Source organism: Hippopotamus amphibius, chromosome 11 (assembly GCF_030028045.1).
Source record: "Hippopotamus amphibius kiboko isolate mHipAmp2 chromosome 11, mHipAmp2.hap2, whole genome shotgun sequence".
Taxonomy (NCBI): Eukaryota; Metazoa; Chordata; class Mammalia; order Artiodactyla; family Hippopotamidae; genus Hippopotamus; species Hippopotamus amphibius.
In genome coordinates this window covers 74,464,081-74,490,996 of record NC_080196.1, presented here as the reverse complement: position 1 = coordinate 74,490,996, position 26,916 = coordinate 74,464,081, and the positions used below count along the sequence as shown (strand labels likewise).

The window sequence follows — 26,916 nt, the reverse complement described above, 5'->3', positions numbered from 1 at the left end:
TCTGAGTTTCGATTTCCTTATTTGTAAAATTGGGGTAATAATACTCATCCTGTTAATCAGCTGGGATCATATAAGGAAATTAGGTAAATGAGATCAATTTGAAAACTATAAAGTGTTCTAGAAATATGATGAATTGTATTATTGCTGTTCTGTAATGTATGTAAAGAGGAAATGGAGTTTCACTGGAAGAACATTCTGGTGCATTTCTACTAAAATACAGAAAGAATGATGCAATTCATTGTGAGACTTCAATTGCATTTTTAAACCCAGGGGTAGCTTTGCAAGCATAAGATAACAAAAACACAGCAAGGGAGTGTTAGACAGGGACTTTGCATCCGCACTGGCCCTGAGTGTTCCAGACACAAGGAGGAGGGTGAGGCAGGTGAAATGTGCAGCCTGGGAAGAGCTGGCTCCTCCATGTGCATACCATGTACCAGGTGCCATCACTGGACTGCTACCCCATGTGAGGGGACCTTGATGCCAAGGCAAATGTCAGAGACTGCTACGGGCTGAACTGTGTCCCCCCAATGCCTGTGTTGAAGCCCTAACCTCAAATGTAACAACATTTGGAAACAGGGCCTTTAGGAGGTAATTAAGGTTAAATGAGGGCCTAAGGGTGGGGCCCTAATCTAACAGGATTGGTGGCTTTGTAAAAAGATTTTTCTCTTTCTCTCTCTCTTTCTTTCTCTCCACCCTGCCCTCCCTCACCCCTCTCTCCCTCTCCCTCAGAGGAAAGGCTACATGAAGACAAAGTAGCCATCTGCAAGCCTTGAAGAGAGGTCTCACCAGAAACCAAACCCTGCTGGTACCTTGATCTTCGACTGTGCAGCCTCCAGAACTGTGAGAACATAAATTTCTCTTGTTTAAGCCACCCAGTCTGTAATATTTTGTTAGGCAGCCCTAGGAGACTAAGACAGTGACAGTATCTTTATCTTTGTTTTACAATGAAAAAGAAAATCAAGTTTTCTTTGAGATATATTGATCTCTGCAACCTCTACCTATAAACCCAATGAAAATAAAAACAAAAAATCCAATGTAAAAGTCTTATCAGGTACCATTTTGTCTTAAGATAACAGACTGGAGAAAAAGTGTAATTTCACAGTAAATTCTATCCATCAGTTCTTATCAGAATCCATCTGCTCTTTTCAGAGTTCACTAAATCATCGGATGTCAGGATTGCAAAGATCTTAAGTGTTACTAGTCTAGTCCTCCACCAAAGTTTCAATTTCATTCCTTTAGTGGAGAGGCTAAAAACTCACATGCTAAATTTTGACCACCTGAGACCATATTCTAGCTCTTGCATTTCTTGGCTGTTGAAATCTAAGAAACTTAAAACATCTCCAAATCACAGTTTCCTCATCTATAAAATAGAAATAATAACAACACATCTACCTCAGGCTTCTTGTAAGAGGAAATGAAACAACCTACCCCAGTGTGCGTCTGGCACCGAGTAAGTGCCCAGTTAACTATTACTATCTTAGAAAAGTCAGATATAAAATACAAAATATTCTGCAATCAAGTTAAAGCCAGACCTCCCATTGGGGAGTCACCCCTGGCACTCCACCCAGCAGCCAGCTATTGATGTGTAAAGCCAATTACATATTTATGAGTGAGGGGAGGGAAAGGTATTAGAGGAGAAAGAAAAATAAAATCCATTTAAGGAAATCCAGCTCAGTAAACCCTTAAGACAAGTGGCGCCACTGTGCACGTGGCACAGAAAGATATTATTTCTGCAAATGTACTTACCCCCCTTCAAACACTTTGCTTCTATGGTGTTTGAAGGGGATGTCAACAGATAGGCTTGCATGGGGCAGGCCCCTCCCCAAATTGGAGCATGGGTGGTCCTGAGGGAACAAATAGGGCCCAGTTTCCTGGAGCCTGGATTGAATGAAGCAGAATGCATACATTTGCGCGTTTTTTTAAAAGACAAAATATGGTGCTTCAAAGAACTTTCTGGCATGCATGCCTCCAGTTGGGCAGGGGCTGTGAACTCTGCTCTGCCAGGGGGCTCTGGGGTAAAAGAAGAGCCCAGACCAGACCAGGAGACTGCTCCCCACCCCCCATCCTCGCCACTGCTTCCCGGATTATCCCAGCAGCCCCCAGCTGCTTCCTCCTTTCCAGCACAGTGATCTTCGCATGCCCAACGGGCACAGCCCATCCTCCCAGAGGAAATGCCTTCAACACCTCCCTCTGGCCTGTGGGGTGAAGTCCACTTTTCTTTAACTTGGCACAAGACCCCTCACAGCCTGACCCCCGACAGCCTTGCAAGCCTTCGATATCCGCTGGCACTCCCTCCACACCTGCCACTCCTGCACTCCATTCTGCCTTCCCGGTGCCCCCTCCCCCAACAACCCCCCACCTCGAGTGCCCTTCCCAGGCTGCCCCGCCCCCCTCCAACCTTGGCACAGCTCTGCGATCTCATTCAACGTCCCCTCCTGTGCGATGCTCTCTCTACTCTCCCCTCCTCCCCGCCGCGGTGCTCGGAACGCGGAGCACACGCTAAATACTGTCTATTTAACCACCCGTGTTAACTGGCTCTTAAATTAATATTTAACTGGCTGGCTGTACAGCTGACTACAGTTTTGTTCCCATTCGCTTCTCTAATTTACAGAGAAATTTTCTTCACGAAGTTGAACTGCTCTTTTGAAACGAAATCTCAGCAGATTTTCTTATTTCCGAACAAAATTAAAACAGGAAGTGAGAATCCAAAGTGTGCTCTACTGTGACAGAAGTCACGTTACGAAACCAAAGTGTCCTGCTCTCCAGTCTCCCCCGGGGCAGAATGACGTTCCAGGGCTCCCAGCTGAGACTCCCGTGAAATTCACTTCAAGAGGTTCTCGCTGGCGTTTATTCACTCCGAGTCCCGGGCGAAACGTCGCAGGGTTTTGAATGCCAAAGAAAGCCCCTCTAGACTCTCAGTCAGATCGTGGGAAGACAGGGGCTGCAGAGAGCCAGGCTGAGGGCCAGCTGGAGCTTAGAAGACACCAAAGTGTTTCTTTCATTAAAAAGGAAAGAAAGAAAGAAAGAAAGAAAAAGAAAAAAGGAAAAAGGAAAAAAAAAAAAAACCTTTTGCAGAGGAAGTCCTGTGTCCCTAAGCAAGTTCTGACTTCACTAAAACAGCTGAGCTAAGCTCTGCCAGTCTCTTTCAGAAAGAGGGAGAAGCCTGTCTTCTCTCCACACCAGGGCACAGTGAATTGACAATGAATTCTGTTCGTCTCTTAAATAAATAACAAACCAAACTATTCACATTTATCCCAATTTCTCAATAGAAACCAAAACTGCTTTCCTGACATCACCGGTTCCCAAATGCTGCGGCTCCTGGTTTTGTCTGATCTTGTTTACTTATTTTGTTGCTGTTGTTTTTCCCACAGCCGTCAGTGAACAATGATCAATAAATTAATGAGCAGAGGAAAAGAAATCGACAAACTGTCCCGGGAACACAGGCGTGTGCCAAAGTCAACAGAGAAAGCTGTGAGACCGAGCCCTTTCCTCCCATTCTTATAAACATGCAAATACTTTATCCTGTCCTGAACTCTACAGCAGCTCATTCATTTTTGGTGTTGTTTTTGTTTTATTCATCCATTCATCCAACAGTTACTGAGCTGTTATTGTATTGAAAGTCATTCATTAACACAACTTTAGTGGTTCTTAAACTTTGCTGCCTCACAGTCACCCTGATGGCTTGCTAAAATACAGCTTGCTGGCCCAGAACCCCTGAGTTTCCAATTGTGTAGCAATGGGATGGGGCCCTGGAATTAGCATTTCTCAAAAATTCCCGGGTGGTGCAGATGTTACTCGCCCCAGGAGCACACTCTGAAAAGCACTGCATGAGTATATCCACCACCAAATCCCTAGAATGCCCAGAATGTAGAAGTTGCTCAATAAATATTCATTAAGCTGAATTGAAGTCGCTTTGAGAAAATCCTAGACTCTGAGATAACAGATTGGTTTGTATAAATATTTACACGTTTTCCCAGCTGAGACAGAGACACAAGTGGACAAGAACAACTTTACAGAGCAGCTCTCATTTATAGATCAAATGTTAGGTTGAGGATAGAGTATACTGCAGCTGACATTGGTGAACTGACCTAGGTGTGGACACCTTGGGGATTATTAAGTAAAACAGGAAAATCATTTTATCATTTTTACCATGTGCCCCTGCACTCGCCTCTTTCTTTTTCTCCTTCCCTCTTCCTCCTCTTTCCCTCTTATCCGCCCTCCCTCCCTTCTCCATCTCTACAAGGCTATCAGTTAATATTTGTACACATACTTTGAGTTCTTGGAAGAGAGAAACTGTATTGTTGCCAAATGAAATAAATAATTTCTCTCTGTTCTTTAAGAAGGTAGACAGGGCAACATTATCATCCAAAAAATTGTTTTCTCTATAACATCCTGTTTATCAAACTTTAGGGTAAATATAAAGTCTTTTTTTTTTTATGACCTCAAAGTCCATAATCTAAGGTGATTTGTGGCATGGGTTCACCAGTTGGCTATTTTAAATAATACTCTTAAATTTGTAATGGTGGCTTATTTTCCATAAATAGCATCATATCAAATGACCTCTTGTGTTCTAGGGTTGTCTCACTATTGAGAGTTATTTTACCGCTGTTCACCAAGTAGCAAACCTGGAGAAACATAAATGATATGGGGTTATAATTTAGTTTCTGTCCCTTCCTGGTTATCTTGCTAAGAGAGAAAAGTAACTTTATAATTTCTACAACTTAAAAAAAATGGAAAAGGCATTCTCATTGTGGCATTTTTCCACCTCTCCACGTGATTCTGATCCTTTTTATTTTACCGATTTCAAGGCTGTTTTGTTAGGCATAACAGTTGAGATTTGAAATTGCAAGCAACAGAAACTGACTTTAGCCAGTTTAAGCAGAAAAAATGTCTCCCAGAATTCTTGGAAGACTTGAAACACTGGGCTCAGTGCTACCCAGCCAAGAGCTGCAGATCTAGCCACAAAAGAAGCCATGTGAAGAAGCTACGGCTGTCACTGCAAAGCTAGGGGTGCTGTTCCCCAAAGCCTGAGCAACTCAGTATGACTGCTGCCATTCCCTGCAGAGCCGTGACGCTGCCCCAGGAATTCAAACCTGCAGGAAATGCATCACTGGGTTTGAGGACATGCACAACCTTAACTTTACAAGCAATAACTAAGTTGCTTTAGTGGTTATACCAATTTACACTCTGAGCAGCAGTTTGTTCCTATAGTGCCATGCAGTTCTCACCATTTGTAACTGCCTGCCTTATTTTTTTTTCCAACCTAACAAATATAAAATGTTATCTCATTGTGATTTTAATTTGTATTTCTCTGATTACTGGTGAGGTTGAGTATCTTTGCATACATTTCTTTGTCATTCTGAGTTTCTCTTTTTAAAATTGCCTGTTCATATCATTTGCCCATTTTCTACTGGCTGTTTTATGCTTTTTAATTGGTTTATAGGAATTCTTTATATTTTGAATACTAATTCTTTGTTAACTTTAGTCATTACGAAGAGCTTCCCCCAGTGTATGGCTTATTATTTCACTGTACTTGTCTGCATCAATATTAGGATCAGTTTATCCACAAGATACCCATTGGGATTTTTACCTAAATTTTATTGGATTCATAGATTACTTTAGGGAGAATTGGCTTCTTTAGGATTTGATGTCTTCCCAGTCACAAACATGGAAACGATCTCCATTTGTTTAGATTTCTTCAACTTTTTCTCACAGAGTTTTATAATTTCATCCACACAAGACTTGCACATCATTTATTAGTTTAATTCTAGGCATTTTTGTGATTTTGTTGCTGCCGTAAATGGTATTTTTCAGATGCTTATTAATGGTATATTTGCAATTGATTTTTTTAAAAATTTTATTGGCTGTGTTGGGTCTTTTTTCTTTTTTGCTGTGCTTGGGCTTTCTTTAGTTGCAGTGAGTGGGGGCTACTCTTCGTTGTGGTGTGCGGGCTCCTCATTGCCATGGCTTCTCTTGTTGCGGAGCACGGGCTCTAGGCCCATGGGCTTCAGTAGTTGCAGCACATGGGCTCAATAGTTGTGGCTCACGGGCTCTAAAGTGCAGGCTCAATAGTTGTGGTGCACAGGCTTAGTTCTTCGCAGCATGTGGGATCTTCCTGGAGCAGGGCTTGAACCCGTGTCCCCTGCATTGGCAGGCAGATTCTTAACCACTGCACCACCTAGGAAGCCCTGCAATTGATTTTTGATATATTGATGGCAACCCATATATGTTCTTAAAATTAGAATTTTAATGTGTGATCCTTCAGCCAATTTTTAGTCTTTCTCGGACCCAAGGGACCCATTTTTCTTTTTAAACTTTCTGGTGGAAAGTGTTTCAACTCAATACTGTGCAGAGTAACAGACACAAAGCAGACACATTTAATAAACATTTGTTAAATAAATAATGGCCAAAAGAAGCATCCTTATTTGAAGAATTGTGCATTTTTCTTATGATCTACAAATTCCATATTCAGCTGTGTAATCCTAAAAATATGACATATACGTACCCTTCCTTCCAATTTTATATAGGTAAAATTTAGTTAAAATAAATACCAAGAACAGCCCTAAAAGAGAGAGGAATGCTATATCATAATCCAATACCTAGGAGGAGGTGAGGAGAGGGCACAGTTGTCTGGCAACTGACTTCATTCCCAGCAGTTGCCAACCTAGTTCTGCAAGGGTCTCCTGTCCTTCCCTTCTCTCCATCATCTGCTTCTCCTCTCACCGGATAGAGTCAAGGAAAAGATCACCCAGAAAAGTGGGAGTGAGGAGTGAGAGGTTTACTGAGCAAATCTCACCCCTGGGACAAAGCTATGATCTGGTTTCTAAAACACACATTACAGATTGAGATTTATTTTCCCTCTTGGAGAAGCCATGCTGGCATTAAATTGGGGTTGTGTTATGCCTGTTCTGTGATTACAGACTTGAGATCTGAAAGGATCCCCAGAGAACACTGGCCATATTTTTGAAATAAATTGTCCCCTGATGAGAAACTCATAACAGAATTTAGAATCAGATGGGGGCTTTGGGGTATGAGTGGTGGGTTCTGCTTTGGTATCTGATATGATTGTGAGATATCCACATGTTTATATCTGAGAAGTGTGGAATTGGAGGCAGCTGAACTGTCTGAATCAAAGACATACATTTACAGGTCATCAGTGGCATGGTTGAAGTGGAAGCTGAAGCCCAGTTGGTAGATGAATCACCCCGGAGGGTTTGTAGTTTGAGAAGACAAGAAGCTGGACACCAGGTCTGGGGAACACCACCTCTTAGAGGAAGGGGTAGCCACAGGAAGAGATGCCGGCCAAGGATGCTGACAAGGAGCAGCTGGAGAGGTAGGAGGTGAAGGAAGGAGGTGAGGACAGGAACCATGCAATGTTTTAAGGAGGAAGTAGGAAAGGGGCAAATGCAAAAAAGGGGTCAAGGAAGATCAGCAGAGAGTGGACCTAGCACAGGTTGGCCACAGGGTCAATGAGTTCTGGGCTTGTTCCCATTGGGCCTGGAGTGATGAGGCCTCGGTCTGGCTAGTTTGGTCAAGTCACTTAACTTCTATGGGTCTCTGGTGGCTCACCTATAAACTGGGCATGATGACAACAACTTCCTTCAGGACTGTTCTAAGGATCACTAAAAAGATTCTCAGTGTCTTAATGATGTCTCTGCCCTTCACTCCTTCTGTCTTCATCCTCCCTCACCCAAATCTCACCCTTGGGGCACTCATCTCATCAGACCATCTCCTGTCTCCCATGGCATCTGAGTCTCTCTCTGCCAATTCCTTTGTGTTTAAATTTACTGTGAAAACCTTATTCTGATGCAAGCATCCATGGCAGGAGAGTGCTACCCCATCTTGTATTCCCCAAATCTCCGGCAAAAGCACAATCCCACCCACCCCAAACTTCAGCCATCCCTTCTGACCTGATCTGTATTCTCTGGAAGCTGAGGGAACAAATGAGATGAAAGTCTCCTTTGAGACAAACTGTCCCGAGTGATTCTAAGTGGAGATGTTAAGTGACCCTTCGGTTTTCTCCACCAAAAGGAGGCGTGGTTGCTAGGAAACCAACAGCAGGTGTTAACCACACCTCACATGAAAATGCTCCCAATCTAAAGCGCTGTAGTTATATTCAGAAGAATTTTTAGCTGCTGTTTCATTATCATCTCTGAAAAGTTTAGTTTAACAAATATTTATTGAACTTGTACTTGCAAGTGTAACAGAGAAGAACAAAACTGAACCCATACTGGATCTATTCCTTTAGCTCTAACTTTTGTGCTCTGTTGCCTGTGCTTAGTCATGCTGGCTCTGCACCTCAAAGAACGTTGCCTATAGCCTGAAATATACAGCATAGCCCATTCTTAAGGCTCTGAGCTTTAAAGGTATAACAATTTTCCCTTCATATAGAGATAAAAAGTTGCAGAACAGAGAATAACATTTGTTTTGTTGGAGGTTTATAGGAACATTGTGACCAGACCTATCTATACAGATGCAAGAGCAAAGGATTCAGGCATCAAGAAGTTTGCAATAGCCAGTCACACCCTCTCCCCTCCTAGTATAAGAGAAGCCTGAATTCTAACTCCAGTAAGATGGTTCTTCGGAACACTAGTCCGCCATCTTCTGGGGCTGCTGGCTTTCCGAATAAAGTCGCTCTTTCTTGCCGCAACGGCTCATCTCTCGATTTACTGGCCTGTCATGCAGTGAGCAGTATGAGCTTGGACGCCGTAACACAAGGAACTTGCAAAGCACAAATCTGGTCATGTCATTCCTTAACTCAAAAGGAAGTGCAGACGCAAAAATAACTCAAAACTGCTTAATCTGGCCTACAAAGCCAGCCTTTGTCTTATAACACTTCCCACTCCAGCCTCACCTGGCCGCTGCTCACTCTTTCCACTCCATCTCTTGGGTCTTCCTGAAATCCTACTCTGCTTTTGCTTGTACAATGACTTGCTGTTCTTCAAAACCTTGCTTAAAAGATACTATCAAGTCAAACAGAAAGAACTGCTTGAGCCTGTTCATTGACGACTTCAGGTGTGCATGCCTTCACTCAGCAAAAATTTTGTTTGCTATGTACTGAGCGCATCTTGTTTGCCTCCTTTCTTTATAGGGCACAGTTTATAATTGTTCTATGCATGCCTCTATCATAAGGATTTCCCATTGGTGACAAAACTATAGCAACTGGTAATTCTTTGATTTCACAAATTATGGGCCTGACTAATAAATACAGAGTCGAGAATTTTTAAATTTAAAAAGCACCTAGTAATTATTGCAGAGTGTTTTTAAAAAAATTATATACGCTCTGTTACCCAATCATCCTCAGCACAGCCATGGGAAACGTCCTCCTATATTCAGACTTTGTTCAAGTTTTATTAAACTTAGGTCTTCCCAGAAGGCTTCTACTCAAGAGACTAAGTATTGTTTGAAGCTCCCTGGATTCAAAAAGCTCATTCCTAAGGAAATAAATGGCTTCTCCACACGATTCATAAACACTTCACCAGCTATCGGCCATCAGCCCAGAATGATGAAGATAGCCAACTTCTGTTTTTCTTTTGACACATGCTTAAAATTCTCCCTAAATCTCTGTGCATAAACAAGCCCCAGTTTATGCAGCCCCGGCATTTTCCCTGCTGCCATTGCAGCAAAATATCAGAGATGCAGTGGATCTTTGAAAAATCTCCACTTTGCTTCCCTTATATATATGTTCCCTTGAGCTGGGGTGCATTTCCCAGCATGAACCTCAATTATAACCAGTTGTATTGCCAGAGTCTAATGAGAAAAGCAGAAACCAATTTGAGTATCTGGGAGGGAATTTATATTGAGAATTTAAAGTATAAATGATGAAAGAGTGGAGAAGCCAAACAGATTAGCAACAGCTGGAAGCTAAGGAGGCTGGGAGGGCATAGGGAGCAGAGGGTGTGGGTGGAGCCTGGAATTCAGAATCACCTGGCAGAAGCCAGTACCAAAGAGGAGGAAAAGCTATAACCAAAGACACTGTCCAAGGTAGAGAGAAAGGTAGCAAAGTGCCATGGCTTCTCCCCTTCTCCCCCAGTCTTCCAGGAGCTTCCATTGGCCAAATGGAAGCTACATCAAGCCAGAGGGCGGGGAAACTGAGAAGTGTACATCCCTGAAATAGCAGATAGGAGCAGGGGAGAGGCAGGGAATGGATCTGACAGCGAACAGGAACCCAGTCCATGCCTTTGAGCCCCAGAGATGAAGCTCTGTCACACCAGGTGTTGATCACTTCTAACCCAGGCACACACACAGACCTCCTCATAATCCCACAGGCACCAAGCCCTAGCCAGCTAGGTACTGACAAAGCTGCCCAGCTCTTCTCCATGAAGGCTGGCCAACTTTTGAGAAATACCAATCAAAATTTTGTTTTGTTTTTTTAAAAATTGGAGTATAGGTGATTTACAACGTCGTGTTGGTTTCAGGTGTACAGCAAAGTGAATCAATTATACATATACATATATCCACTCTTTTTTAGATTCTTTTCCCATACAGGTCATTACAGAGTATTGAGTAGAATTCCCTGTGCTATACAGAAGGTCCTTATTAGTAATCTATTTTATATATAATAGTGTGTATATGTCAATCCCAATTTCCCAATTTATCCCTCCCCGCCCCGCCCCCCTTACGCCCTGGTAACCATAAGTTTGTTTTCTACTTCTGTAACTCTATTTGTTTCGTAGATAAGTTCATTTGTACCCTTTTTTTAGATTCCACATATAAGTGATATCATATGATATTTTTCTTTCTCTGACTCACTTTGCTCAGTATGACAATCTCTAGGTCCATCCATGTTGCTGCAAATGGCATTATTTCTAATTAAGCTTTTAAAATACTCTTCTAAGGTGGAAATCAGTACCTCTGCATTATGATCATGTCTCACATGTGTATTTCAATTGGTTTTTCAGAGGTTTATCTCCAATTAATAAATGTCTTTCGACACAATATTCAAATATCTGCTCATAAAAATTCATCTTAGTCCTATTTTGTCACATTTGTTCCCTAGAGACTTTTCTTGGTTTTGTTCTATGTTTATCAAGAACTTTCAAGTAGCACGTTGAGAGCTTTAGGCAAATTTAAATAATCTCCTTTAAATTAGAAGGAAACTCAATGCACTGCAGGACTCCTTTGCTAGGCTGAGCACCAGTCATCTGAAAGTCATTTGCCCAAAACATTTAGCAGGTACTCCTGGGAAATTCTGTGCATGCTGAGAAGATCAGAACCATGTAGTGCAATAGGAATCTGCTAAAAAGCACCTGGAATAAGGAAACACAACACAGAAAAATCAGATTTCTATTCATAACTAAACAGGACTATTATAATGACATAATCTTCAGAAACCCTTGTCTACACTTAAATCACAATATACAACCTCCTTATTATTTTACATCCATCTTATTATAAAAATAACAAATGTTCATTATAGGATATTTGGAAAATAATGAAAAGAATGATAATAAAAAATTTTGAAAAACTCATAACCCCAACATCCAAAGACAACTTCTATTAACATTTTGATGCCTATCCTGTGCCAGTGTGTGTGTGTCTGTGTGTGTACAACAACCTTGAGGATGTACCACATATACACTTGTATATCCTAATTTTTATCATTTACCATTTTATTTTGAGGATTTCCCCACACTATAATTTTCCCATCTAAACAATCATTTTAATTGGCTCTAATATTCTATTGTATGGCTGCACTATAATTTATTAAATTATTTCCCTTTTGTTAGACATTTAGGAACCACATGGCTACTTATGCCTTGAGAAGCCAATATGAAAAGACAGTTTTTTCCATCTATAAAAGGAAGTAACATCATCTTGAAAGAAGCTGGCATTTCCTCTTCTCTGCCTCTAATTATCTCAGCTGTCTTTGGTTTCACACTAACTGCACTTGAAGTCTTCTCCTTTTGTTATATTGAAGAGTAGGAGTGAGAATAGAGGCCCCCACCTAGAGGAACTTGACCAAAGGCCTGGAGAATTATTAAATTATTTCATGGATATATTTTATGGAATGTTTTTATGGAATTATTAATTACTAAATGGATAATTATTAAAGTGATGATTTGGAAGAAAATAAGCCTTGTTCTTGTTCTTTATAAATTGCAGGTCACTGCTGACATATTTAACAGCATATACACATATTTACTTATATATATTTATATATATTTAATAGTGTATATATATACATACGTATATATATGTGTGTGTGTGTGTATATACATAAACATTTAGAAGCTTAAAACCCCTGTTGAGTGGTGAATTATGAATGCCAGAGAAGGGCCTGATTTATTCGGGGCCGCCCACAGGGTTCTCTTGTTCTTTTTGTATTTTTTGCAGACATCAATGATTTGGAGTGGGATTGGTCCAGAGGAGTCTTTACAGCACTAAAAACTATCTTATTAAGCACATTTATACTTTTGCTGTATTACACTATATCATATATATTTATAGATAGATAGAAAAAGAATAATCATGACAAAACATTGTAAGATTGACGTGAGGATTAAATGAGATGATGTATAAAGAATTCACCTCAGTGACTGGCTAATTGAAAATACTTCACAGGTGTCATATGCTATTAGTATCAGCACCCTTATCTTCCTTTGATTAGAGCTTTATATTCAATAGTTTACAAAGAATTTTCATACACATTTGCTCTTTTAGCTGCCACAACAACTCAGAGAGGTAGGCAAGGATGAACATCTTTTTTGTCTCAAAGTCCTTCCACTCTGCAGCACACAATGGTGACCTGCTCGCTTGCTGACGGCCACGTCAATGGCCATGCTGGTCTGAATTATTACAGACTATGACTGTGGCAAAGCAGATAGAATGAGTAGACAATTTTGGCACATCACTCTCTATTCTACCAGAGGCATAGGCTCCAGACTCTCTGCTAATAAACCATGTGATTTTAGGCAAGTTCCTTAAATCACCCTCAGTGTTTGGCCAAAGTCAATAATAATGATGATAATAATACTACTGCAGTCTCGAATCTAGGGCTAATGTTAGAAGCCCAAAAGAAGATAAAGCATGCAAAATTACATCTTTTTAGGAGTGGAACTTTAAAAGTATTCTTACGAGACTCTTCTAAACAACAGTGCACTTACTAATTGAAGGTAACAATCTAAGCATCCCTTTGGAGCGTCTGCCACGAGAATTTAACATCCCCTTCTTTCCGCTGGATCTGCCTGCAGCCCAGGTATGTAGGCAGCCTTCACACTGTTCCTAACACAGATCTATACTCTCTTTATTTTTATCTTTATTTTTTTTAGGCCGCGCCACAAAGCATGTAGGATCTTAGTTTCCCGACCAGGGATCAAACCAGTGCCCCCTACAGTAGAAGCGCAGATTCTTAACCACTGAACCTCCAGGGAAGTCCCTCTATACTCTTTTTAAACACTCATCTAGAGGCAAGAAGTTGGAGGGGAGTTACATTTGGGGAAAAAAATCCAAGGCGATAGCCATAATTCAGTGAGAGGCTGGCTGAAAAGGTGCATCCCAGGTCAAGGTCATTGCTCCCCGAATAAACTGAAGAGCTCAGGGGCCTCAGAGTCCATGGTCTGGCACTTACAAGTGCTCCAGGTCAAGCTTAATGTTCACATGGCTCATCAATTTGTTTTCAAAGAGCTGCCCCAAAGTCAGCAGGGTTAATCAATTCTAAGCACTGGGCAATCAAATCGTCAGCAAAGGCATCCCATCCCACGAGGGTATGAAGGAAGAAGGCAGGACAGACCGTGCAATTGTCCTGATCATTTAAGAACCAGGCAGGACGGTCCCAATCATTCTGATCTCCCGTTGCCGATTAGCACTCAACATGTGTCCCCTCATTTTCAAAATGTTTTTATAGTCACAACTGAAAAGCAATCTCTTCGGCTTCATTAAGTGCTGGGATGGGAACTGTAACTCGAGTACATCAGCAGGAGGATATACCTTTTCCAAATTAGCGGGATAGGCAAAGAACAAACCAGGAGGGCCAGGTAAAGCACAGAATCAGATTCCCAGCATGGTGGAGAGCTTCTCAGAGAATACAAAGAGAGGCGGGAATAGAAATGATATTTGGATGGTGTTAAACTATATTAGAGAAGATGTGGTTGTCAATTGCCTGTTACAGATCACCAAACTAGCACAGAGAAAACACGGAGCAGCAGTGAGACTCATGTGATCCAAACAGCTGCTTCAAGCCTCCCTCTGCTAAAAACAGAGCATCTGATAAATTCTTGACTTGTCTTGGCATTTTTGTCTCAGAATATAGAGGAGGCAAGCAAGTTAGCTGAATCAGAAGGAATGTGCAGGGATGTGGAAGGGTGGAGTCCTGGAGAATTAAGCAAGTGTTTCACCTTAGATTTTGTTGCCTTCAAAACACAAAAAGACATCCAAAAGTTTATCCAAAAGCTGCATACAATGAATGATGTCTGTAATTTGCTTCAAAATTATCTAATGGCAGCAGGAAAGGGGTGGAGGGTGGTAGGTTGGGGTAGAGAAAAAACAGGATCGTCTATGAGTGGATAATTGTTGAAACTAGGTGATAGATTCATGGGGGTTCATTTTGCTACTCTATTTGTGTATGCTTGACAATTCCCATAATAATAAGTAATATAAAACAAAACAAAATAATATACGACTCTTTCCAAAGCAAAAATAAAACCTCTAAAAGGAAGAATAACTTAAAGATATGACAAGCTTTCAAAAAAGAAGCAGTCTATTGGCAGAGGCACCAACAATCCCATTTAGGGAGAAAGTGTGTATTTTTGGAGTATGGGGTAGGGAGGCAGCGTCAAAAACTGTGTGACTTAACTAGAAGCCATTTGGAAATTGGTGGAGGCATTTTTGCTCGTTGGAATACCTGGGGGCAATGCTGGTTCTCAGTGGTGGAACGCTAATGATGCTAAATGTCCTTTAACCCAAGGACCATAGAATTATTTCCCCAATAACAGTTGCACCCCCATTGAACTGATGAAACCAAAGTGCCCAAGTGGACACCGAGAAACTCTTCTATTAACCTGACCTTAAGAGCACATGGACCATGGATGGGAAGGATAAATAGTAAAGGATGAATGAAAAGACCCACATGGAATTGTAAGAAAAATTCCAAGAAAGCCAAAGATGGAATGACTAGACACTTGCCAAAATTCAAAAGTCAACACCATAATGAGGTACAATAAAAGGATAACTTTTACATATTTCAGAAAGAGTGCAGAATTTCCTATAATCTAGAAAAGGTAGCACCAATGGGGTTAAAAGAGAGCTCGAGAGCAAAATGGTGAGAGGGTAAACTGTGAGAAACTTATGCCCACACCCCAGGAGGGCTGTGCCAGGACCCCTCACCCAGGAAGACTTAATCCTCGCCTCAGGCTCTGGGAGCCATCCTGTCCCCACCCAGAAAAATCTAATAAACCACAGGCCAATGGTTCCATCAGTGGGGGAGCAAGCTTGACCTCTGGAAATAAAGTTCCTGGTCTGGCCCCTTACACTATGGATTAGGTCTTAACTTCAAGCAGCTTCTAGTCTGATTTGGGGAAACAAGGCATATTGAAAAAACAATTCTGAATGTCAAAAAACACCATAAGATTAAGTCCTAAATGAATTGCATAGACGGTAAACAACACAAACCAAGGAAAGGAATAGCTGTGGCTCAAGTCAGCAGGGAGTGAAACAAGATGGGATGTAGCCCTGATATTAAAAGAGGGGCAGGCTTTGAATAGCCGTAAAAAAAAAGAGTGTGTTTGTGGAAAGCACAGAATTGGGGGACAGGGAAGAAAATGAGCAAAGGCCTTATCCTTTGACCATGTCTGGATTTAGGGTGCAGTAACCCTACCAACGCTCCTAGCAGGCATGTGCTTGGACTCTGGCCTTCTTATCTTGCTCGGCCCCTGGGTATTTCTGGGCTCTGAACTTCCATGGTGCCCCTGCCTCTGACTCATCACTGCTCAGGCCCTCGCCCAGGCCTCTGTTCCGTGGCCTCAGACTGCTCAGATCTCTTCTGGCCAATTGCCCCATTGCCTCGGCCTGATACAAGCAAGTGGCACTGGTCACCCTTGGACAAGTGGCTCAGGCACATTCTCCAGAAAGGGAAGGAGCACCACATTTTACCTGGAGTCATGGCCTTTGAGTGCTTTCATGTAATCAAATCCAACTTGTCCAAAAATGTTCTCTTTTCCTCTCTCGGCTTCGATACATGCCTTTTTATTTATTCATTTTTTATTTTCTAAAAATTGGCACCAAACTTGACAGAGAAATTCACTTAAGCACCTCTTGAATGATAGACTGGAATGTTTGGGAATAACGTTTACTGAAATGGTGGTAACTGAATCAGTATGGTACCTGGAGTTAGCTTAAAAAGCACCGATCCTGGGTTTTCCAGATCAGGATGGCGGAGTGGAAGACCCTGAGCTCACCTCCTTCCACGGACACACCAAACGTACAACTACATAGAGAACAACCATCCCTGAGAACGACCTGAAGACCAGCAGAAACGACTTTCTACAACTAACGATAGAAAGAAAAGGCCACAGTGAGACAGGAAGAAGGGGCAGAGATGCAGTCCAGTTAGAATCCACACCCCCTGTGAAGCCACCCACAAAGCAGGAGGGATATCACAGCTGTGGAAGCCCCCCGGAGGAGGGACTGCACTGGGAAGACATGCCCCTATAATACCTGGCTTTGAAAACCAGAGGGTTTATGTCCAAGGGAGCTGGAGGCCTGTGAGAAACTGAGATGCTGATCTTGAAGGGCTTGGGCACAAACTCACTTGCTCCAAGGCCCAGCACAGAGGCAGCAGCTTGGAAAGTTCCCAGGCCATATGTGAAGGTGATTCACTGACTAATTTTAGGGTATGTGCTGGAGGGTCAGGGATCTGGTGGAACCTTCTCCAGGACCAAAGTGCTGGCAGGTGCCATTTCTTAAATTCTCCTCCCACCTAGCTGGCCTGGTGCTGGCGAGTGCCATGTCTGTCACTATTCATCAAACTAGCCGACACCGTGCGTCCTGCCCTGGTGTTCCCCTGAGGACCAGCCCTGCCCAAGCTGCCCACCCTGGCCAGCTCCCCCAAAGTGGCTCCCGCCCTGCCCCACCTGACAGGCCACTCTGGCTGGCACTGGTGCCTGCTCCAGGGAGTGGCTCTTGCTCCAGGGAGGCCAGCCCTGTACACCAGTGTGCCTGCCACAGTCACGGCCAGGCCTTGCAACACTGGGGGTCAGGACCACACATCACACACCTGCAGCAGTTGTGACGGGACCTCTCACCCAGCATGGCTGAGACCCAACCCTGCCCACCAATGCACCTGCAGCAATCACAGCCCAAGCACAACAGGAGGGCACACACAGCCCACTGGAGCACCTGGCTCTGATGACCAGGGTGGGGGGGGGGGTGGTATGTGCCACAAGGCCCCACAGCACACCTTCTACATAAGACCACTCCTTCAAGACCTGGAGATGTAGCTGATATACTTAATACATAGAAACAAACACAAAGGGACTTCCAGTGGCTAAGGCTCCACGCTCGCACTGCAGAGGGCCCAGGTTTGATTGCCGGTCAGGGAACTAGATCCCACAAGCTGCAACTAAGAGTTCTCATGCTGCAACTAAATATCCCACATGCTGCAACTAAAGATCCCGCATGGCACAATGAAGATTCCACATGCCACAACTAACACCTGGCACAGCCAAATCAATAAATACATAAATATTTAAAAAAAAAGAAACAAAGACATAAAATGAGGAAACAAAGGAACACCTTCCAAATGAAAGAACAAGCCAAAACTTGAGAAAAATAACTAAACGAAACAGAGACAAGCAATTTACCAGATAAAAAATGTAAAGAAATAGTCATAAAGATGCTCACCAAAATGAGGAGAAGAATGGATGAACTCAGTGAGAACTTCAACAAAGAGACAGAAAATAGAAAAAAGAACCAATCAGAACTGAAGAATACAATAACTGACATGAAAAACTCACTAGAGAGAATCAACAGCAGATTAGAGGATGCAGAAGATATCAGTGATCTGGAAGACAGGGAAGTGGAAATCATCAAATTGGAACAGCAATAAAAAAAGAGAATTTTTTAAAATGAGGATAGTTTAAGGGGTCTCTGGGACAACATCAAGTGTACTAACATTCATATTATAGGGTTCCAGAAGGAGGATAGAAAGGGACAGAAAACCTATTTGAATAAATAAAGGCTGAAAATTTCTGGTAAAGAAAACAGACACCCAAGTTCAGGAATCACAGAAAGCCCCAAGCAAGAGGAACCCAAAGAGACCCACACCAAGACACACTATAATTAAAATGTCAAAAGTTAAAGATAGGGACATCCCTGGTGGCTTGGTGGTTAAGAATCTGCCTGCCAATGCAGGGGACACTGGTTTGATCCCTGGTCCGGGAAGACCACACATGCTGGAGAGCAACTAAGCCTGTGCGCCACAACTGCTGAGCCTGTATGCCACAACTCGCTATAAGAGAAGCCACTGCAATAAGAAGCCCACACACTGCAACAAAAAGTAGCCCCCACTTGCCACAACTAGAGAAAGCCCAAGCGCAGCAACGAAGACCCAATGCAGCCAAAATATATTAATTAATTAATTTTAAAAAGCTAAAGAGACAATCTTAAATGCAGCAGGAGAAAAATAACTAGTTACATACAAGGGAACCCTCACAGACTATCAGCTGATTTTTCCACAGAAACTTTACAGGCCAGAAAGGATGGCACCATTTATTATAAGTCCTGAAAGGAAAATACTTACAACCAAGAAAACTCCACCTGACAAGGTTATAATTCCAGAATTGAAGGAGAAATCGTTCTCCAGGTAAGCAAAAGCTAAAGGAGTTCATCATCACTAAAGTGGCCTTATAAGAAATGTTAAAGGAACTTTAAACAGAAAAGAAAAGGCCATAAGTAGAAACAAGAAAAGTATGAAAGAAAAAATTTCACTGGTAAAGGCAAACATACAGTAAAGGTAGTACGAATGTTAAAAGACAAAAATAGTGAGATCATCTACATTTAAAACGATTAGCTAAGCAATACACAAAGTAAAAAAGTGTAAAATACAATGTCAAAAACATAAAATGTGAGAGGGGTAGTAAAAACGTAGTTTCTTTAGAATGTGCTCAAAATTAAGTGACCATTAACTTAAAACAGACTGCTATATACATAGGTTGTTTTATATGAACCTCATGGTAACTGCAAACCAAAAGTGTATAACAGAGACACAAAAAAATAAAGAGAAAGGAATACAAACGTAACACTAAGGAAAGTCATCAAACACAAGGGAAGAGAACAAGAGAAGGAAGGAACAGAGAAGAACTAAAAAAAATCAGAAAATAATTAAAATGGCAATACATAACATACCTACCAATAACACTTTGACTGTGAATGGACTAAAGGCTTCCAATCCAAAGACATAGGGTGGGGGCTTCCCTGCAGTGGTTAAGAATCCGCCTGTCAATGCAGGGGACACGGGTTCGATCCCTGGTCTGGGAAGATCCCACATGCCGTGGAGCAACTAAGCCCGTGAGCCACAACTATTGAGCCTATGTGCCGCAACTACTGAAGCCCACGTGCCTAGAGCCTGTGCTCCACAACAAGAGAAGCCATGGCAATGAGAAGCCCACACACCACAATGAAGAGTAGCCCCTGCTCGCCGCAACTAGAGAAAGCCCACGTGCAGTATCGAAGACTTAACACAACCAATAAATAAACAAATTAAAAAACAAAAGACATAGGGTGGCTAAATGAATAAACACTAATTTGAAAAGATATTTGCACACCTATTCACTGATTGACAGTAGCCAAGATATGGACACAACCTCCACTGATAGATGAATAGATAAAGAAGTGTCCATTGATAGATGAATAGATAAAGAAGATGTGGAGATAATACATATACACACACAATGGAATATTACTCAGCCATAAAACACAATGAAATCTTGCCATATGAGGCATGTGTGGACCTCAAGGGTATTATGCTAAGTGAAATAAGTCAGACAGAGAAAGGCAAATACTGTACGATCTTACCTATATGTAGAATCTAAGAAACAAAACAAATGAACAAACAAAACAAAAACAGACTCATAGATACAGGGACAAACTGGTGGCCACCAGAGGGTAAGGGTGGGGGGCTGGCTGAAACAGGTGAGGAGGTTGATAGGTACAAACTTTCAGCTATAAAGTAAATGCCACAGGGATGGAATGTACAGCACAGGGAATATAGTCAGTGATACTGTGATAACTGTGTGGCGACAGATGGGTACCAGACTTATTGTGGTGATCAGTTCATAACGTACATAAATGGGGAAACACTAAGTTTCCCTGCACTCCCAATGCAGGGGGCCCGGGTTCCATCCCTGGTCGGGGAACTAGATCCCACAAGCATGCTGCAACTAAGGAGTCTGCATGCCGCAACTAAGGAGTCTGCATGCCACAACGAAGATTCCCGCATGCCGCAACGAAGACCTGGTGCAACCAAAATAAACAATAAAATAAATAAAAATTTTTAAAGTGCTATTTATACACAATATTTTAAAATTTAAATAGGTGTTCGATTTATTTTTTTAAAAAAGCATTGCCTCATCAGCTCTAGCAGGAGTTGGTAAATCTAGATGAATCATGATACAAACTGTGACAAAAAGACCCCGCTGTGTAATTCATGTACATGTTGGGGCTGAAATACTCATGATAGCCTGAAATAAATTACCGTGTTCCTTCTAAACGTGATTTTTTAATTTATTTTTTTGGCCTCACTGCACTGCATGTAGGATCTTAGTTCCCAGACCAGGGATTGAACCCATGTCCCCTGCAGTGGAAGTGCAGAGTCTTAACCACTGGACCACCAGGGAATTCCCCTAAATGTGATTTTAAAAAACTACACATCATATATCTTTTTTGCCTTAAATTACTGACATTCACAGTTCTATAATTAAGAAAACATTTTTTTTCTTCTAAAAATCAGAAATTGCATTTTACTTCCTAGAAAAATGCCAGCGTAGACAGAAATTACGACAGGGTTGGCTATCTAACAAAAATGCATTAAAATACAGTGCCCATGGAGGCGGCTGAGGTGGGGGCAAGCAGAACAGGGTGCTTTTTCTTTGTTTACTGGCTCTGCCAACACCATGTTTGGGTTCGTGGGTTGCTGCTTATCTGAAATCATGTTGACACAGGCATGAATGTTCTGAATTTTTGAAGGATAAGGGTGTGTGTGTGTGTGTGTGTGTGTGTGTGTGTGTGTGTGTGTGTGTGTGTGTGTGTGTGTCTGAGGCTGTTATTGCTATGCTTGCTGGAGCACATTTCTCTTAATGAAGAGCTTTTGAGAGGCTGTAAAAATTTCACAACATAGATACTTGATAACAACAGCATGTTTTTCTTGGGAAAAACAACTGGCAACTCAAAGCAGTTGATGCTGTTTATGTACTACCGTTGAGCAAAAAAACACTCTGGGGGGAAAACTAGAGAGTTTCTATGAAGACAGAGTTTTCTAGACAGTTTCTAGGAAGACCACAGCTTGGACACATCACTTTAATGTATTGATGACTGAGTTTTTAGAAAGGCTATACTCAGCTCTTTGTCGTGAACTTTCAGTTTTATTCTGTCCCACATTTTAGCAGATTCTGAATTGCTAATACCAACCTAAACTGATGAAGGGATTTCTCCTGAACACTAAACTAGAAAGACTACTTTTCTTTTCCATAGGGTCCACACAGGACACAAGATGATGATTCTAGCCTAGCATGTTCTACATCAAAGCTGCTTCAAGCAGCCACTGAAATGTCTGTTGATTGATCATTATGCAAAAAGCAGATCAAAGACAAATATTAAAATGAATTATGAAGTTCAGGCTTATTCAAACCCCAAGCACATGGAGTTTTACTCATTGAACGCAAGTGTGCTTCTGCCTAAAATCCTATTTCTGTTTCTTGATATTCTTCAGCTATGTTTAGAGAATATATTGTCAACTCATCTTGGCAGAGTGAACACAGTTTGATTCTAAGAAACATAAATGATAAATAGAATGTGATTTTTATGCACCATAAAAATATGTGAAGAACTTTGACTGTCAGGTGCATCTCACCCGTTTGTGACAACAGCCCCTGCTGGACCTGCCGTCTCTACGCTGGCTGCAGAGAGCAGATGAACAAAACGGACAGTGTGCAGCTTCCCCTGGCCAGGCTGGGAGAACGCTCCTCAAGTATGTGGTCTACAGTCCAGCTGTTTGTCCAGTGACACCCACATAGCCAGCAGGTCACTTCTGGACCCCAGGCTGCCGGGTCTCTCCCACTGCTGCCGGAGCCAGGGTGACACGGCAAGCACCACCCCCACAACACGGTGTAGCAGTTAACAGTTATTTATCTTTAAAAAAGGAAAACAACCTCCACCAACACCTTAAATAAACTAACAGTTTTATCAAACTGGCTGTTTAAAACCATCTTCCTTTATCTGCTTGTGCAACAGGACAAGAAAACAACCAGAAGGCTATTTATTAATCATCCTGCCTGCTCTGTTCCAGACCCCCAGTGCTCATTGTTTCAAGGTTGCAGAATTCTCAGTCCTCAAAAAAGAGCACTTGTAACAAGGTGTACTGTTTCCACTCATACCACTTCTGACACCAAATGGAGGGTTTTTTCCTCTGCACCAATCAATTTTCCAGCTCTGGGTGTCCTACAATTCCATTCCATTCACACGGACTACACTGAATTAGTGCAGACCCCACAGGTTTAAGGCTCAGTCCCACAGAACTGCACTCCCCCCACTTCAGATGCTGGCTACAAGTCCCAGGTTATCACTGGTACTCATACAATCAGCTATATAAATTTGCGGGTTCTTCCTCAAGTTTGATTATTCACTAGAATGGTTCCTAGAACTCGGGTAACCTTTACTATTTCTGATGTATTATAAAGAATTCAACTGAGGAACAGCCAATGGAAGAGATGCACAGGGCGAGGTACAGGGGAGGGACGCACCGTTTCCATGCCTTCTCTGGGTCTGCTGCCTTGTTTAGGGCTTTTTACGGAGGTTTCTTTGCGTAGGTGGGATCGATTAAGTCATTGACCATTGGTGGTTGAACGCTGTCTCTGACCCCTCCTTTTTCCGCACAAGTCCCCGCCTCTAATCATGGCTTGGCCTCTCTGGAGACTAGCCCCATCCTGAAGCTATCTAGGGGCCAGCCAAGAGAAACCTAATTAGAACAGAGGAGTTCCTATCATCCAGGGAATTCCAAGGGATTTAGGAGCTCTGTGTCAGGAACTGGTGAGGAGGACCAAGTGTGTATTTCTTATTGTAATCTCACTAGGTTTGTTACTTGTATTGGTTCAGTATGGAGAGGAACAAAGCCCATAACTCGCTTCTTTTTGCTTCAATACCCCTACTCTCACTTGGAAAGCCTGCTGACAGGTGAAAGCCAGCCATGAGAAATGGTTTTGTTTTAGGTGGCATTGCTTTCTAGAAGCCTCCTTCAGCTTCCCTTCCCTTCTGGCTCTTGTGAACCGACTGTGGATTGGTCACCATGCTAAAAGCAGATCAAAAATGGATGCTAAAAATGGGATAGGATGCACAGGTTTATTCACACCCCGAGTGCATGGAATTTTCTCATTTAAAGCCACCCTTGGCCCACAGATCAAGACTGCTTTTCTCACTGTCACTGGTCTTCCCATTGGTCACCAGCTCCCAGGAGGTTCAGCTAGGAAACTGCTGTGGCCCTGCGGCCCTGGGAAAGTGGAGTTCCGACTCTGATAGGCCCAGCAAAGTTGGGAGACCTAGTAAGAGGGACGAAGTGGGAGAAGACGCCCCTACCCTCAAATTATTTCTACAGAAACCTTGAAGACTCCTCCCTTCCTCCTCTTCCCCTCACCCACCCCCACATTCACCAAAATGACATATAGATTCTCACCTAAAAGTGGTTACTTCTGAATTTTATATGACAGTAACATCTAGAGAATCTGGTCAAATATTTACACATGCATTTTGAGATACCTTTTTTCTCAGAGCCTTTGAAATACTTCCAACAACCTGAAGAGTTGCCTCTTCTAGGTTCTTAAGACAACGTGAGTTTTAAGCTTAGGTCAGGGGTCCCCACCTGAAGTATCAGTGAGAACTGGGAGGAACCAGAAGTGAAAGACCCTGGAACGGACATGGGCTTTGAACCTCAGCAGGGCCGGAAACACTCCAAGAACAGATGTCACAGTCCTTCCCTTCAAGACCTCCAAAAAAAGCACCATGAGAAATAAAGCAACTGGGCTGCCAGGCCAAGCCCTCACACAACTCCAGGGGGCGCCATTCATGGGAAAACAGTGTGCGGGGCCCCCTGGCCCTGGGCAGATACAGGCCTCTGAGAACAAGAATGCTTTTTTTTCCCACAGTGTGTGTGTCGCCTGAGACACACACCACAGGGAGCTTCCTGGGAGAAGGGCTATTTCCTGTCCTGGGCATGGAAGCCGCCCTGTGCCGCTGAGAGAAGGTGGCTGTGAGAACGTGTGACTTAATTCTGTGCCTCATCCACCCAGAGCCCTTTTCCTGAGGGGCCTCCCCTTGTACTTTGGAAACAGCCCAAGCTTTGGAATGAGGAATTCTGAAGACTGGTTCTTGCTGCTTGAGGACTGTGTGGCCTTGACTAAGTTACTTACCTTCTCTTTGTCTGGGTTCCTCATCTGTCTGGTGAGTGATTAACATCTAATACTTGGAGTTATCACACCCATCAAGAGAATTCTACCTTTCCTGGTAGCTCCTGGGCCTTTGTGTGTGGTGTTAGGGTTGGGGGGGAGGGGGGCGGGGGAGGGAATGAGAAGGGCCAAGGTGGGCTGATTTGATTTATATGGAAAAGAACAGACAGTTGCTAGAAGAAGAAGGAAAAATCCATTGGAAAAGGATGAGAAAAAAGGAGAGAAGATAAGAGCCAAAGTAGGTCAGGCTGGAGGAAAATTGGGGAGAATGTGGAGGAAAGGATGAGAGAGAGATTCATAGTTCATGTATGTGAACTATATTTAGAGAGAGACAGTTGGGGAACTTTGTGTGATTATTAAATTGTCCTTTAGCATTTTTTAGAGAAAACTCAGTTGAATAGGCAAATAGTTTTATCACAGAGGTTGTTGAAAACCATTTCCTTCTTCGGCTTGTCCCAGAGTGAAATGAGAATGGAAAGACCCAGGAGCCTATTAAATTAATGTTCCCTCCCTGGCTCCATCCTGACCCCAGCTGTAAACTCCAGCAGGTCAAGGTCTTGTAACACGGCACACCATGACAGCTCATGGGCGTGGCCTGCTGGCACAGGGAAGACGCCAATCTGATGTGTCATTGAATTTATTGTCTTCTGGGGTGTTTCCAGTTTTCAAGCCCAAAGAAGGTTGAGAGAGAATTACAGCCTCCTTTGATTTCATTGTCATGGTCCATGGGTCCCATGAGGTGTGACATGGAGCTGACCACTCTCTGGGAACCTCAGAGATAAGCCATAAACCTTCTAGAAACATCTGTACAGAGCTCATTCGAAGCTTCCTGAATTCAAAAGAAACCTCATAAAAAGTCAGCAAAACCACTCATGCATTTAAGACATTTCCTGATCTTTTAGACTAGCAATAATAAAATGGAAAAAAGATTCCTTGTGAGGCAGGAGACAGATGGGCCCCCGGGGCAAATGGTCTGAGTGTGTTCCCTGTGGACTGATACTCTGAGACAGGAATAACAAGACAATTGGGAGAGGAGGCTGGGCCCTGCCCAGACAGAAGATAAGAGACCACACATCCCTCATTCTCAAAGTCAGCAGACCTCCCCCGACCACACATGCGCAGAAAGCCTCCTTGGAGGTCAAAAGGGGAGTGATGCCAAGTGGCCAAACCTACCCATAGGCCTCTTCAGTGGAATCCATCTTGGCTAAGAGATGTGCGCACACATGGGAAAATTCTGCGATGCACCAAATATGGACTCTGAACCAGGCAAATCAAAATGATTGGTCAAAGGAAACATGGAAGAAATGCCCCATAACAGTGATTTAAACTGCCACGAGGGCTCAACTCTCTTTGAGTGTGCCCATGTGTCTATCCACATGTATTCTGCTCCTTTTTTTCCCTGATAAATACTTTACTTGTTCCACTACTTTCTGTCTTTGTGGGAATTCTTTTCTGTAAAGCCGTAGGGCCAGGGCCTTGTCACTGACCACTGGTCTAGTGACTAGTGTTCTCACCACCACTACCCGACCTCAATCACTGACCGAGAGCTGAAACCCCGCCTCAAGCTGCTGCGGGCCGAGGCGACCCGAGATCACTTGGAGCAAAGGAAATGTTTTTCGTTTGTACCTGTGCGCAGGTGGTATTCTGCACTGTGAATCGATAGGTTTTAACATTTGATGCAAGCATCTGAAAACACATATTTTTAAAACTTCCTCCTTTTTTTTATGTCCTATAATAGTCACTTGTTTTAGTGGTCCCCAAAGTGAAATAGGTTGGTTTTATATAGGACTTATATTTGGAAATAGAGTCAGAGGAATTCATGAAGCCTGAACCAGTGGTCATGTTATTTTTTAGTTTTAGAGACTATTCCCATCAGATTTCTTTATGTGATTTTTGTGTATCCTCGTAAAACTGAGAGCCAAATAAAGGAGAAAATCAGTAACTTTGCTTCCCTCTTACTATCCAACGTCTCATACCCATCTAATTTTTATTTTGCTGCAGAATGTTGTAATTCACTTAAGCTCCACCCCTACGTGCAGTGTGCAGAACTAATACTATCATCCCTTTATTTCTGTCAGGAGCAAATAAACCAAACCACTTGCCCATGAAACTGAAATGCTCCTGGCGGAGTTGGGGATGCATTTAGATTAATGAAGCCCTCCACTCACAGATCCTTCCACATGATGGAGACAGAAGGACGGGAAACCTGACATGTATTCGCCAGCTCTACAGAGCGCAAAGCACCTACACCTACAGTCTTAAAAATTTA

The 26,916-nt window shown here is 42.7% G+C and overlaps 1 long non-coding RNA gene across 1 annotated transcript in view; it reads right to left on the bottom strand.

Moving 5' to 3' along the window:
- The window catches only part of LOC130831494 (uncharacterized), a 70,084-nt gene that overhangs the window by 20,287 nt on the left and 22,881 nt on the right, over positions 1–26,916 (bottom strand). The gene's annotated exons all lie outside the window — the stretch shown is intronic.